The following is a 16,728-nucleotide window of genomic DNA, read 5'->3' on the forward strand; positions in this document are numbered from 1 at the left end:
TCACTGGTTAGCTAGTAAATCCGATAGTGTCTCACAAGGGAAGGTTCAAAGCCAAAAGCTACCTACCCTCGCAGAATATTTCCAATATTTGTACTCTCTATAATTAGATCACGTGGTTGCATTTTCTCTCCGTCAAATTCTATTCATGTGGGGAATTGTTAGAATTTTGGTTTTTTATAGGCTTATTTTGGGCTAACTTTGAGTCCAAAATTGAGTGGGTCCCACACGTCTTTTGGGGTGAGTCCAAAGAGGTGACGTGTTCCTTGTCGCATGGCAAGTCACACGGTGAAGACAGTTTGTCAAAACCATTTATGAGTGAATGAGAAGTTGACGTCATTTTCGAGTTCGTGGAATGGACAATTCAAGAAGTAAAATGTGGGTTTCCTTGACATGGTTATCCCATATTGGAAACTTAAGAGAACTTATGTGTTTACATAAGTTCTAGGTGGCACCCCAAGTTTGTAGAAGGGAGGAGTTATAGACAAATTAAACCTTGACTCAAACCACAACACGGGCCGTCGCCGCTGACAGGCCGAGTCGATCTGAGCCGAGCCGAGCCGAGCTGTGCTGGGCGCGGGTGTGGGTTGTGGGTCGAGTCGGTTCTGATATTAATTTTTGGACAAAATTTATTTTGAATTTTTTCAAAAATTCTTACAGAAAAATTAATTTTTTCTGAGTGAAATTAATTCAAATTTTGTGCCAAATTTGAATTCAATTTTTCTGTCCAAATGTATGCCTCCTCCAGTTCGAAATTTCCAACAAATTAACTGTTTGAAACTGCTCAAAACTGCCAGCAGTTACATAGATTCAAAACTGCAGCAGTTATCTGTTCAAAAATAGTTTGTATCTGTTCAATTCAAATATCAGATATGTTTAGTTCTTTTTGCACCTGTTCGGACAGATCTGAAAGTCATCAATCTACCTATAAATACTACAACATTCCAGTAGATTTTGAATCCTAAAAACATCTAGAAAAAATATGTTCCCTTCTCATTTTGCTATCTCTTTGCATTATTCTTCTCATTAATTTTTAGGAAATTTTTTGAAAGTATAGAACACAGGTTTTGTTCGCTGTACAAATTGTTTAGAGTGCTACTATAATTTGTGTAGATCATTGTATTTTGGGAGATAGACGCCACTTATCCGTAAGCACCGTAGCGGGGCGAATCTGTCTTAAGGACAGAGTGTCACACACTCGACTTGATCTATTTTTGTTCTTATTCATTTTGATAAAATAAAATTCTGTAAGTAATTTATTTTTATTTGTTTGATTTATTTCAAGTTATTTATTTTACACAGAAAATTATTCCAACACAAAAAATTCAGACCATTCGAGCTACCAATCGCTATTGCATTTAAAATTAGAACGAATGTTCTGTAAGAACATGATCTTAAGAAAATTTATTATTGTTAGTGGATATTGAACTTAATACCTGGAAGGGGCACACATAGGTCTCAAGTTTTACCCACAATCTAGTTTAAAAACAGATTATTTTAATAATTTTTTAATTTTTTATAAAAAAATATATGAAAAATAAAAAAATAATATAACAACTTATAATAACTTTATAACTTTTTTTTAAAAATTAAAATATCTTTAATTGTCCAACACCAACCCTTTGAAGTTTAACACCAACTTAAACATATCTTCTCTCATAAAAAGTTAAATAAAATGTCAATGCTTCACAAAAATATTAAGAGCATCTTCGCCCTTCATTTGAATTGTCAACTTGTGCCAATTCTGACATAACAAAAGAGAGATGTCAATTTATTTTATTTATTATTATTTTAATGGTAAGAATCTATAAAAATGTTAAGGGAAAATTATACAAATAGTCCCTATAGTTTATACGATGTGTCAATTTAGTCTTTATAGTTTTAATTGTTTGATTTTGCCCCTTAATTTAACGGATTATGTAATTTTAGTCAAATAAATAACGGTTATTAAGTTAATTTAACAAAAAGTTAAAAAATGTGTCAATTTGGTTCTTGTATTTTTCACAATGTGTCAATTTAGTTCTTGTCAAAATCGAGAAAATTGAAACTACATGGACCAAATTGACACATCGTGTAAAGTACATGGACCAAATTGACAAATTGTTTGGCATTCCGTTAAATTAATTTAACAATCGTTATTTATTGGACTAAAATTATATAATCCGTTAAATTAAAAGGGCAAGATCGAACAAATTAAAACTATAAAGACTAAATTGACACATTATGTAAATTACAGAGACTATTTACATAATTTATCCATATGTTAAAAAAAAATTAAAATAAATCAAGTGGACAAATCGTAACTCCTCTTAACCAATATTAATGTAGCCCCTACTCCAAAACTAGAATAATCATTAGATGAATCCAAGTTTATGATTAGTGTGACTAGTTCAAATTTAGAACAATTAGTTTTTATTACAAAATTTTATGATTAGTGTGACTAGTTCAAATACAAGTTGCATAGAGAGAAATGAATCCAATTCGTGAACTATTTTCCAAGTTAAAATTTATTTTAAAGATCTTGTTAATAAGTATCGGTAAGCACAATAAAACATTCAAAAAAATATCCAAAATGCTTTTAACTAATTTTAGGATTTTTTTTACTAATTTCTATAAATATTTTTATTGATTTTAAAACACCTTTTCACCCCTTTCATTATGTTCAAAATATTTTTTACACTAAATTTAATATTTAAAAAATGTTGTAGAGACACTTTTAACATTTGTCATAATGTAAATATAATATCTCTTCATTTTTAATAATTATTTTGCAAACATATTTAAATATTTTTTCTCATCAATTATAAGTAAAAGTTGCAACACGTATGGCTTTTTAGTTTTAAGAGTTGCCTTTCTGGCTCCTATTATTTCAGAGCATTACTATATATTCATAATTTTTTTATATTTTATCTAGAAACATGAATGGGTAATTCGTATAGAGCCACAATATTAATGTTATAAATTGTTTTAATTACTCATGAAATTATTTAAATTGACGTGACAAAAAGCAAGGTCTTATTTGATTAATTTTTCAATAAATTAACAATTGACTTCACATCATAGGAATAAATTTGAAGGTGATATTTTAAGAGTTTTAAGTATTTTTCAGAGTAACAATAAATTACTTGAAGGTTTGATTTTGGTAACAATTATACTCTAACTTTTAATTATTTGAATTTAAAATGGTCTCTTTTAAATTATTTTCAATTTTAACCATCCTTAGTGGCAATTTAGATAATTTCACAATTTTATTTATTTATTTATTTATTTTTTTCAATTCATTGTTATTGACAATCGTGTCTCATCCTAACCGTCATCCAAAATTGTCCTTTTTCTTTCCCAATTCACTGCGGTTACTTAGTCCCTTTTGCATGTTCAATATTAGGGATGAAGAGCGAATATTTCGATTTGCTTATCCTGATCGAGTTGAATAGATTTGTTGCATTTTTTATGGATGTGTGATAACGAGTAGACAGTTGTAGATTGATTTTTTTTAATCCGTTTAGTTTTAGATGGATGGTAAATTTGAGATTCCTTTAGTCGCAACCGAACCGTCAAACCACAAGCACCCCTTATAATTTGTAAGATTTCATATTTTCAATTTGTTTAGATATGTTGTTTGTAGGGATGTAACTATGTAGGGACCAGAGAGGTCACATGCCCCCCTGGGTTGTGGGATTTTTTTTTTTTTAACAAAAAGAAAATATTTCAAACAAAAAAAATTATAAAAATATTATTTAAAGTGAAATGTCAATGATATTTTTTTAAATTATGAGAACAATAATGATTATTTTGATTGAAAATAAAGAGACTATGATAAGTCATATTATTATCTATGAAAATTTCAATATAATGGTTATGTCCATTATTATTGACATATAAACATAATTAATTTAAATAAAGATATGAAATTTATTGAATTGTTAGTTACATTTGACATGTAAAATTTATCCTCCATGTGTTTCTTTCCATTCATAACTAAAATGGTCACTATATAAATTATAATCAAGCAATACATTTTCAATTATAAAAAATAAAAATAATAAAAAAAATTACAATACATCATAACTAACTATTATTTGATATATAATCATAATCAAAATAACAACTACAAGAAGTTATAACTAAATTATGCCTCCGTTTGGGAAGTGGGTTGACTTTTTGATTTTTTGACTTTTTAAACTATTTTAGCATGGGCTAAAAAGTTTAGTTTGGGAAAGGCTTTTTAGTTTTTTGGCTTTTTTTGTGAGAGAATGGTGTAATGATTATGGGTTGGATGTGATGTTTTGTTTTTTGTGGCTAAAATAGCCTATTTTGTCTTTTCTGGCTAAAATAGCCACTTTAGCCCTTCCCAAACAATGCCATGAAGATCATAATTGTGACATATGATAGACATTTTTTTTGCAGTATGTTTTATAGAATTTCTCTACTATAAAATATATCTTCTATCTCAACTTATCTTCTTTTTTAATTTTTCAATCCACCTATAAAATAGTTACTCCCCAATATTTGTATAAAATTTAATCTCAAATCCTTTAATTTAAAATTCACATTTATCCATTTGAACTCTTAATATTTAAGTTTAGTAATATCCCATTATTGTTTATTATGAAAAAAAAAAAGTAATGGTATCATTAATTTGTGCCCCATCTCCACTGAATTCCTGGCTACGCTATTGGTTGTTTGTATTTTCAATTGAAAAAAGAATTTAGATATTCTGTTGTGTTTTCAATTTATTTTTGATTTGAAAATCCTTTTATCAAATGCTAAGGGTTGATATTTGGTATTTTTGTGTGAAAAATATAAGGCTTAATTTTATCATTTAAAAAAAATCAAATTAAATAGTTTTTGAATAAAAAAAAGTAATAAAATTATTTTGATAATGCATGATTTTCTTATATGTAATTATTATTGATATTTGACAATATACTTGATAATCTTTTGATTATATTAAGTTGGATTGTTATAAAAAAAATCTATTGACAAGCTGTTGCATTATGTTCAAAATTTTTAAAAGTTTAAACCGCCAAACTGATTTATATCTATCCGTCAATCCCCTCAATTCACATCCGTCAATTCAGCGAACGGATACGAATTAATTTTTTCCAATTTATCCATTCGACGAATAGATAATAGATTAAAAATTTCCCAATCACAATGTTTAATACTACTCTTCTTCCATTTCCAATCTATAGCTATTGCATTTGTCTAGCACCACTACCAAAAAAATGATTTAATTGTCTAAATTACCTTTGTTAATTAGGGTATGGTAAGATTTGATGTCATTTTAGAAATTGTTAGGCCCCTTTGGAAAGTGTGATTTTTAGCCAAAAAAATTTTAAAAATGTCATTGTAAGTTATCACATTATTTTCTTTATTTTTTACATATTTTTTTTTATAAAAAATCAAACTATAATTATCAATTCCCAAACAGGCCTTAGTTTAAATTGAAATAAGGGTTATTTACACGAATACTTCTAAACTATTGAAAAATATCATTTTAACTATAAAAGCATAGAAATGAATCTCTTAAACTATTGAGAAGCATCATTTTACTTTTTAAATTATAAAGACGTACAAATGAATCCTTTAAACTATTTACATGTTTCACTTTAAAAATTCTATTTTTTTCTTTGGATTTTTTTATGATAGACCCCTTCCATTAGGGTCCAATTTGTACGATTTTGTTTTTATTTTAAAAATAAAAAGAAAACTTACGTGTAGTTTCTAATATGTAAATTTATTATCCAATAGGTCTCATAATAATTAATGATATTTTTCATCAAGCACTATTAAAAAATGCCACTAATTTTTAATTTTAGTGACAATTGGAAAATTTTGTCATAAAAAATGTTATTAATTATAAGTTTTAGCGATAGTTAAAAAAATCGTTACAAAAAAAGTTATTAGTTTTTAACTTTTAGGGATAATTTGAAAAATTCGTTATAGAAAAAGTCAGTAATTGTAAATTTTAACAATAATTTATAAAAATCTTGATAAAAAAGTCATTAATTATTAATTTTTAGCGACATATATAAAAATATTGCCAAAAAATTATTTTTAACAATAAGTTTACTATATCTTATTTTTAATAGGATTCGCAACAAAATAGTGTATACCATTTATGTAATATAGTAGATAAGAACTGCAATACATCTGTTATACTTGTTATGGTTGGTGCAGACGCTTGCGTTTGCAATTTTATATCTAAACCTTTGGTCAAGTGGTTTGACCTAACCCTTTGAGCCTCCAGTTTATGGATTGCGTGTGAATCCATCGGTTTGATGAACAAGGAGAATAGGTTGAATTTGGAAGTTTTTTAGCAGTTATTTACGCTGTGTTTAGTTAGGGATTTGAGGAGGGATTTAAAAAAGAAAAAGAAAAAGTTAGGTGAAATATGAATAAAATATACTTATATTTCACATAATTTCACATACCTTTTCCTTTTCCCTTTCCAAATCCTTCCCTAATGGAATTGTAGTTTTGAAAAACAAAACGTGAGTAGTTAACAATTTTATGGGCAAATTTAAAAAAAATAAAAATAAAAAAGTGACAAAACTTTAGAAAACCTTCACTCCAAATGGGTTGTACGTTTTCTAAAACGTCACTGCATTCTTTTGTTTTTCCAAGAATGTCCATAAAATTGTTAATGGCTAGCACTTTTTTTTTTTAATTCAAAAACCATAATTCTGTTATTTTAAAACTCCACATGCGGTAAGTAATTGCTAAACATTTTCAAATTCAACACATCTTTCTCATTCATTAAATTGCCCAAAATTTAGATGTGAAATGTGTTTGCATACACGACTAGTATATATAAACATGTATATGTGCTTATACAAATAATTATGATGTGTCCTATTTGGTTAGGAGGGGAAATAGAGTGAGGGCTTGCAGATGTTACATTTGAGGAGATGCCAAAACCACGCTCTAATGGGTCACACGCGGTGTTCCAGCAGCAGAAAAAGGGTAGCCGGGCAAACATGAACAGGTGTTGTATTTATTTGTTGATTTTTGTGATTATATTGTATTGTTTAATAGCTTATTATGGAATTTTTAAAGGCCAATGGAGGTTAGTGCCAAGAAACCAGTTAGGAGATTAAGAGAGGTCATTCAAGTTCCCAAGAAGGCGAACAGGCTAGTCTGCTTGTGCTTGTTATACTTCAGATAATTTTTTGTAGCAATGATGAACCACAGAGAGAGTAATCTTGCCTGTTATTTGTATATTGCTGAATGGCCAATGATTAAACTTTGAATTTTTGGCATACGTTCTGATTCTGTTGTGATGGGTTTGATTCACCAGGAAGTTGTTGAAAACCTTATTCTGAATTTGATTCTATATTCTCACTTATTTTTTCCATGCCTTCTTGGCTGTCAAATAGATCATTATCTTGTTATCTCTTTATTTTTATTTTTAATTTTACTTGTTTTATTTATATATATATATATATATATATATTTAATTTGATATATTTGGCAGAGTTACACTAGTTTTTATGATAAGGTATGTCTTATGTTCAACATGTCTTTTTTTAACCAATATAATTATAAGAAATATGAAGAAAGATTTAATATCATGTTTGTAGTGGTTAAAGGTTCATCTATGTTTGTAGATGTTGCATTTTGTAAAGCAGTGTGTCATTCTGAGTCATTTTCCTGTTGATTTGATTGAAAATCCTAAGTTCGAACTCTGTTTTATTGAAATACAGGACTGAATCAAATTATCAAAGATAATTTTTCTTTTTAACATAAATTTGGATTTTATTTATTTATTTTTCACATATCAACTACCAAGTATCATTATTAAACTTGTTTAGTCATATTAGTTATTCAGTGTATTGTAAGTTTTGTTCAATTGTAGTATACCTGGTGATACATTTGTTTGATTCAGGTAGTACATGACCCCGCTTTGAATCATATTGTAAGTCTCTTAGGAGAAGAAGTATGATAGATTCTTTGGTTTTCAATTCATTGTTCTGTGGTTGCAACACCTCTTTATATATATTCCCATACATACCTCTATTATTTGTTCGTGTTGGAAAAAATGGTTTTACATAGGCATATTTTTTTAACCCAATTTGGGTGGACCCCAAACGTCTTTTGGGGTGGGTCCGAAGAAGTGAAGTGGTGAAAACGGAACGTCAAAACCATTTATGAGTGAATGGAAAGATGACGTCGTTTTCGGGTTTAACATTAATTTTTTAGATAAAATTCTTTTGAATTTTTTCAATAAAAAATTATTGTGGGAATTTAATTTAATTCTAATTTCAAATTTTGGGTTCCTAACTGGTTTCCTAAAGTTTGTACCTCTCCTTTAATTTATTAAGCTATTTCATTAGTTTAATATATATATATATATATATATTTACTTATTTCAAATAGTCTAAATAAATAATGTAGCAAGGGAACTTTTAAACTTTGTTCAACAGGTTGTTAGTGTTCCTTTCACTAACGGCTATTTTCCAAAACTGTTTGGAAGGAATAACGGTTCCATGTGATATGGGCAGAACATGTTTGAAAAGGGGTTTGCAACTGTTCTCAACAAATGCTTTGCACCTGTTCGGAACAACTCTTGGGTGCCTATATATACAGCCTTATATCCAGCATTTTAGACCCTGGAAAAAATTGAGTGTTGGTAATCCTATTTGCTATCCGAAAATTCAGTCTTTTTCATTTGCATTTGCTGTCCAGAATTTACAACATTTACATTATTCTTCATTTTTAGATTATATTTCAGAGAGTTAGAACACAGGTTTGGTTCGCCGAACAAATTGTTTGGAGTACTACTACAATTTGTGAAGATCATTGTATCCTGGGAGATAGACGCCACACATCCGTAAGTACCATAGCAGGGCGAATCTGTCTTAAGGACAGAGTGTCACACACTCGACTTGGTCTTGTAATTTTATTTGGTTCGACAAAATAAATCCGGTATGTTATTTATTTATTTTGTTTGAATTTATTTCTAGTTATTTTATTTACACAGAAGATTGTTCCAACAATCTTAAGACAGATTCGAATTATTCTGTTTACAGAATTTTTCGTTTGTTTTCCGTTTTCATTCTTCGTAAATAATTTCGGAAGAAAAATTATTTTCTGTGAATTTACAAAATAATATTCTGGTTGGAAAAACAAATAGTGATTATATGCTATTTGACAGATAGTAGTAATATACTGTCTCTTTTCTTTGACAACAACTAGTAGTACGATACTGGTGTCATTAACAATTCAGAATATATTTTTGTGGAATTTTGTCAGAAAACTAATTTTGGTTTTTAGAAATTATTTTCTGAGTTTTCTTTAATTAAAATTCTGTTTCAGTATTTTAATTATTGAAGTGTTACAGAAATTTAATTTTCTGTGTGGAATTAATTTGGTTAAATAAAATTTTATTTTATTTCCAAATTAATTGAAAAATAAAAGTTATAGTTTTTTATTTCTTTTATTTTTACAGAATTTATTTTCTTTTGTGGAATTAATTTGGTTAAATAAAATTTTATTTTATTTCCAAATTATTTGGAAAATAAAAGTTATAGTTTTTTATTTCTTTTATTTTTACAGAATTTAATTTTCTGTGTGGAATTAATTTGTTTAAATAAAATTTAATTTTATTTTCAAATTAATTGGAAAATAAAAGTTACATTCTTGTTTCTTTTATTTTTACAGAATTTAATTCTGTGAATTTGGTTTAATTTTCTGTGTAGTGTAAATTCTAATTATACTTTTGTTTTATCTATTAGAATTGATGGCTACTAAAACTGGTCAAACTTATGTTCAAACCAGTACTGGTATGGTAATTGCCATTACGCCAATTTCTCCTTTTGTTGGGACTGTGCCAGTGAATAATAGTGAAAAGGCAGAGAAGTTCTTAAGAACTAATTTTTGCAAAGGCAAAGGAAGAACAAGTAAGAAGATTACTAAAGCCGATATAACCGAAATGGATATAATTTCCAATGGTGTAGGTGTCATAAATCTTTCTGCAGTTGTTTCCGAGGCAAATCTTGTTGGAAATCCTAAAGAATGGTGGGTGGACACTGGTGCTACTCGCCATATCTGTGCCGACAAAAAGATGTTCACATCTTATTCTTCAGTGGATTATGGTGAACAACTCTTTATGGGCAACTCCTCAACTTCCAAAGTTGAAGGACAAGGAAAGATTGTACTCAAGATGACATCTGGAAAGGAACTCACTCTCAACAATGTGCTGCATGTACCGGACATTCGTAAGAATCTTGTTTCCGGATCTTTGTTGAGTAAGAATGGGTTTAGGCTAGTATTTGAGAGTGATAAATTTGTACTTACTAAGAATGGGATGTATGTAGGAAAAGGTTGCATGTCTGATGGCCTTTTCAAGTTAAATGTAATGACCGTTGTACCCTCAGTTATTAATAATACTACATCTTCTTCTTACTTGCTTGAGTCTTCAAATTTATGGCATGGTAGACTAGGACATGTTAATTATGGATCTTTGCGTAGATTAATTAATATGGAATGTTTACCTAAATTTGACATTGATTCAAATCATAAATGTGAAATTTGTGTTGAGGCAAAATTATCTAGAACTCCTTTTCATTCAATTGAGAGAAGTACGGAACCACTTGAATTAATTCATAGTGACATTTGTGATTTTAAATCAATTCAAACCAGAGGTGGAAAAAAGTATGTAATCACTTTTATAGATGACTATACTAGATATAGTTATATTTATTTAATTCGAACCAAGGATGAAGCTTTGGAAACTTTCATTCAATATAAGAATGAAGTAGAAAATCAACTTGGTAAGAAAATCAAGAAACTTAGAAGTGATAGAGGTGGTGAATATGAATCACCTTTTGGTGAGTTTTGTAAAGAACATAGAATAATTCATCAAACCACTGCTCCTTACTCACCTCAGCAAAATGGAATTGCTGAAAGGAAAAATAGGACTTTAAAAGAAATGATGAATGCCATGTTAATTAGTTCTGGATTACCTCAGAACTTGTGGGGGGAAGCAATACTTTCTGCTAATTATATTTTAAATAAAGTACCCCAAAAGAAAATAAATCAAACACCTTATGAATTATGGCATGGAAGAGTACCATCCTACAAATACTTAAAAGTGTGGGGGTGTTTGGCTAAAGTGGCTATTCCTAGTCCTAAAAAAACTAAGATAGGTCCTAAGACCATTGATTGCATTTTCATTGGTTATGCCAAGAATAGTAGTGCGTATCGGTTTTTGGTTCATAAATCAGAACATTCCGAAATGCATGTAAATACTATTATTGAATCTCGGAATGCATCGTTCTTTGAACATGTATTTCCGAATAAGATTGGACAAGAGACTAGTAATAAGAAAAGATCTTTTGATGCTATTACTAGTAATGATCAAGAACATGATCAAGAACAAGAGTTAGATCAAAATAAGGAAGAAGAACCTAGGCGTAGTAAACGTGCTAGAACCTCAAAATCTTTTGGTCCAGATTTTCTAACATATATGGTAGAAAATGAGCCTTTAACTTTTAAAGAGGCTATGTCCAGTCCTGAAGCTCCTTTATGGAAAGAAGCTGTCAACAGTGAAGTTGAATCCATCTTACAAAATCACACTTGGGAATTAGTGGATTTACCTCCAGGTTGTAAACCTCTTGGATATAAATGGATTTTCAAAAGGAAAATGAAAGCGGATGGATCAATTGACAAATACAAGGCAAGACTTGTAGTCAAAGGATTTAGACAGAAAGAAGGTCTAGATTACTTTGACACATACTCACCGGTTACTAGAATCACATCCATTAGAATGCTAATTGCCATTGCATCTCTGTACAATCTAGAAATTCATCAAATGGATGTTAAAACCGCTTTCTTAAATGGTGAGTTAAATGAAGAAATTTACATGGAACAACCAGAAGGGTTTTCTGTTCCAGGGAAAGAAAAGAAAGTGTGTAAATTGGTTAAATCATTATATGGTTTAAAACAAGCGCCAAAGCAATGGCATGAGAAATTTGACAAGGCAATGATGTCAAATGGATTTAAAATTAATGAGTGTGACAAATGTGTTTATATTAAAAACACAGATAAAGGTTATGTCATTGTATGTCTATATGTAGATGATATGCTCATCATTGGTAGTAATAATGACATGATTAAAACTACCAAGAAAATGTTGAATAAACATTTTGACATGAAGGACATGGGCATTGCTGATGTAATACTTGGTATGAAAATTACCAAAACATCAGAAGGATATGCTTTGTCACAATCTCATTACATTGAGAAAATACTTGACAAATTCAGCAAAGATGATGATCATCTTGCAAGAACTCCTGTAGATGTTAATTTGTATCTTTCTAAAAATATACAGGAAAGTATTTCTCAATTAGAGTATGCCCAAATTATTGGAAGCTTAATGTACTTGATGAACTGCACTCGCCCAGATATAGCTTATGCAGTAAGTAAATTAAGTAGATATACGAGTGATCCGGGAGTAGAACACTGGAAAGCAATGATAAGGGTTCTAAGATATCTTCGATTTACTCGTAACATTGGGCTTAACTATACTAGATATCCAGCAGTACTTGAAGGATACTGTGATGCAAATTGGATATCAGATACTAGAGACTCGAAGTCCACCAGTGGGTATGTCTTTACTCTTGGTGGGGCGGCTGTATCTTGGAAATCTTCCAAACAGACTTGTATTGCTAGGTCTACTATGGAATCTGAATTCATAGCTTTAGACAAAGCAGGGGAAGAGGCAGAATGGCTTCGCCACTTCCTTGAAGATATTCCAATTTGGCCAAAACCGGTGCCTGCTATATGCATACATTGCGATAGTCAATCAGCAATAGGTAGAGCACAGAGTCATATGTATAACGGTAAGTCTCGACACATTCGTCGTCGACATAATACCGTAAGACAACTACTCTCTAATGGAATTATTTCCATAGAATATGTTAAGTCTAAAGACAACATAGCGGATCCACTAACCAAAGGGTTAGCAAGAGAGTTAGTTGAGAATTCATCGAGGGGAATGGGACTAAAGCCTATTTAATAAGAGTTACCACAACGGCAACCCAACCTAGTTGACTGGAGATCCCAAGATCTAGGTTCAAAGGGACAACCGAGTTGTGATTGACTCAGAAGGATCACTGTGGAGTCCAACTCCTACCCATTTCTATGATGAAAAAGTGATGTCTGCAGCGATTTAGGATAAGTAATACTTTTAATAATTCTTATATCTACGTAAACCTAGTGGAGTATGGCAGGATACTCTTCATAAGAATTACCTATATGAGTATGAACTGGGCCGGTTCTATGAGATTTGTGAAAGGCTACAATTCTCTAAAGCACTCATGAAGACCAGGTTGTTCAGGGCCAAAATGAACACAATAGTGAGAACTAAACTGTGTCTGGAGATATACTGTGTGAGTTCTATTGTCTTGGTTTACACAAACGGCTGAACAGTTCAAGACATCATGTTCACTGGTTAGCTAGTAAATCCGATAGTATCTCACAAGGGAAGGTTCAAAGCCAAAAGCTACCTATCCTTTGCAGAATATTTCTAATTTCTGTACTCTCTGATTAGATCATGTTGTTGCATTTTCTCTCCGTCAAATTCCATTCATGTGGGGGATTGTTGGAAAAAATGGTTTTACATAGGCATATTTTTTTAACCCAATTTGGGTGGACCCCAAACGTCTTTTGGGGTGGGTCCGAAGAGGTGAAGTGGTGAAAACGGAACGTCAAAACCATTTATGAGTGAATGGAAAGATGACGTCGTTTTCGGGTTTAACATTAATTTTTTAGATAAAATTCTTTTGAATTTTTTCAATAAAAAATTATTGTGGGAATTTAATTTAATTCTAATTTCAAATTTTGGGTTCCTAACTGGTTTCCTAAAGTTTGTACCTCTCCTTATATTTATTAAGCTATTTCATTAGTTTAATATATATATATATATATATATTTACTTATTTCAAATAGTCTAAATAAATAATGTAGCAAGGGAACTTTTAAACTTTGTTCAACAGGTTGTTAGTGTTCCTTTCACTAACGGCTATTTTCCAAAACTGTTTGGAAGGAATAACGGTTCCATGTGATATGGGCAGAACATGTTTGAAAAGGGGTTTGCACCTGTTCTCAACAAATGCTTTGCACCTGTTCGGAACAACTCTTGGGTGCCTATATATACAGCCTTATATCCAGCAATTTAGACCCTGGAAAAAATTGAGTGTTGGTAATCCTATTTGCTATCCGAAAATTCAGTCTTTTTCATTTGCATTTGCTGTCCAGAATTTACAACATTTACATTATTCTTCATTTTTAGATTATATTTCAGAGAGTTAGAACACAGGTTTGGTTCGCCGAACAAATTGTTTGGAGTACTACTACAATTTGTGAAGATCATTGTATCCTGGGAGATAGACGCCACACATCCGTAAGTACCATAGCGGGGCGAATCTGTCTTAAGGACAGAGTGTCACACACTCGACTTGGTCTTGTAATTTTATTTGGTTCGACAAAATAAATCCGGTATGTTATTTATTTATTTTGTTTGAATTTATTTCTAGTTATTTTATTTACACAGAAGATTGTTCCAACAGTTCGATCCTCAATTTCATTTACGCTGTGTTTGGTAAGAGGATTTGAGAAGGGATTTGGAAAGGGAAAGAGAAAAGTTAGGTGAAATGCAGGTGGGTTAAGTTCAATGTTTCCAGAATTCTTGAAATTGTTCAAGAAGAATTCCCACCTGATCAATGTGCTACAACTCCTGCTCTTGCTAAAGCCCAGCAGAACCCAACTGCTGTAGTTACTCGAGGAAGTTAGCCTAGTCTTTCTCCAGTCAATCTTGGAAGCCCCTCATCTAGTGGCTCCAAGCCTTCACATTTCACCTAGTTTCACACACCTTTTCCTTTTCCCTTTTTCTTTCCAAATCCCTCTTCAAATCTCCCAACCAAACACAGCATTAACCCATTTTTATTCAACTTACATATCATAGTTAATGGTTGACTCATTTTCTATTAAGTTGTTGATTGTTCAATTATTTGAGTGGGGAGATAGATCGGGTTTTAGAATCCTATCTAGGGGCACATGTAATTTGATAGCCCTTGTTTGAAGTTGTTCTTTAGTTGTTGTTTGTGATGAGTTACTCGAGGGAAAACTCTCCCATTTGTCCATGATCACCCACCCTAGATGAAAGCAGGATTCAATTGACATGCTTCGTTGTTATGCAAATTTCTTAGCTATTTAGAATTTATTCAAAGGCTTTTCTTTGTTGTGATGAATGAAGAGTTCCAAAAATTCCTTGCATAACTGAAAGTATTTATCATGCTGTTTTTTTTTTTTAATTTATTTTTTAAATCTGTGCATTCATTTAATTCCTCGAGAAATATCAGAGTTTGTTTTACATTTATTAAATTCCTACCCTTCTTGCAACATATCTTATCAGGACAAAACAACTCAAGTACGTCAAGGCACACTGATAAGGACATTCTGGCCAAGCACAAGAAAAAAGAAAGATGCGGCAAAGCAAGGGAAAAGACTATTTTATTTGAAGAAATATAATACTTGCTAAGTCTCTCTCCCTCCATTTGAACATGTTTCTGTAATGTACCTTACCTTAGATATGCAAGGGAAAGACAATTTGGTCATCTTCCCCCAATTTTAAATGATTATTAGTCTTTGTTCTGTGTATACAATAAGAATTTAGCAATATCTTAGTTGGAAATGGCGGAAAGCATTATGTCAGCCCCTTAACCACTCACTTTTCAATGATAAACAGTTTCATGTGATATTAATCTATATTGCCAAGCAAAAATTAGAAAGCATACGCTAAAATAATACGCAAACATATTTATTTTATTGGGAAGTGAAAGTATTGGAATAAACATGCTTACAATTTCCTCGTTTATCTCTTGCAGAAAAGCATGTTTTGGTGTCATGTTTCCGTCCATGCTTCTAAAATGTTACTCTTATGCTTTCTTTCCTAATTTCACATTCTATTTATTTATTTATTTAACGAGTTTGACGCTGTTTTAGTGATGGCTCACTAAACACACAAGCATTAGAGACGATATTTACATTTCTGTATTTTGCAGCCGAAATTCAAAAACAAAAAGGCTTATTGAGAAATACAAGGAGCTCAAGGTATATATATATAGACCTTTGTTAACACGACAAAAATGAAAATTTGTAATTAATTTATAAATCCAATGATTTGGGCTCGAAACTAATGAATTTCCTTGTATCGTTTGTCAGGCATTTAGGAAGCTAGAATCTTATATTGAGAAAAGGAGTAGGAAGAATGCTGCAAAGAACCATAAATACATGCCGTATCAATGTTGAGCAACAAAACCAGTGACTTTTACCGATTTCTAAATACATTCAATAAATATTTTTCTATGTAATGATGTTGTGATAATTTAATGGTTTAGTTTAAAGTCAATGTAAAACAACATTTTTCTGTTGCAAGGAGAAAATAATGTCAGTGATCCAAATGCTATTCAATGAGTTTTTCATATCATTTAAGAGGTGAAATCTGAACTCTTTCACACAATTACTCATAATTTTCGGATTATAGACTATAGTTTAAAAAAAGGTGGATCTGTTTCTTAATGGCATTCACTAACAATCCATGTTAATTTGATTTCATTACATCCCACTAGAATATAAATTGATTTGATATGTTTGTAGCCCACAAATAGATTACACAGTGTAATTGGGCTCGTAGTAGTAGGATTATGATGATGAGTCTCATTT

The 16,728-nt window shown here is 30.7% G+C and overlaps 1 long non-coding RNA gene across 1 annotated transcript; it reads left to right on the top strand.

Moving 5' to 3' along the window:
• Positions 1–14,988: 14,988 nt before the first annotated feature.
• Positions 14,989–16,470, top strand: LOC114273074 (uncharacterized). The gene is made up of 3 exons (XR_003632931.2): positions 14,989–15,544; positions 16,068–16,116; positions 16,228–16,470. It is a non-coding gene; the product is annotated as an uncharacterized LOC114273074 (long non-coding RNA).
• The last annotated feature ends 258 nt before the right edge of the window (positions 16,471–16,728 follow it).

The sequence above is a fragment of the Camellia sinensis genome, chromosome 11, assembly GCF_055761805.1.
Source record: "Camellia sinensis isolate YWXY chromosome 11, ASM5576180v1, whole genome shotgun sequence".
Taxonomy (NCBI): Eukaryota; Viridiplantae; Streptophyta; class Magnoliopsida; order Ericales; family Theaceae; genus Camellia; species Camellia sinensis.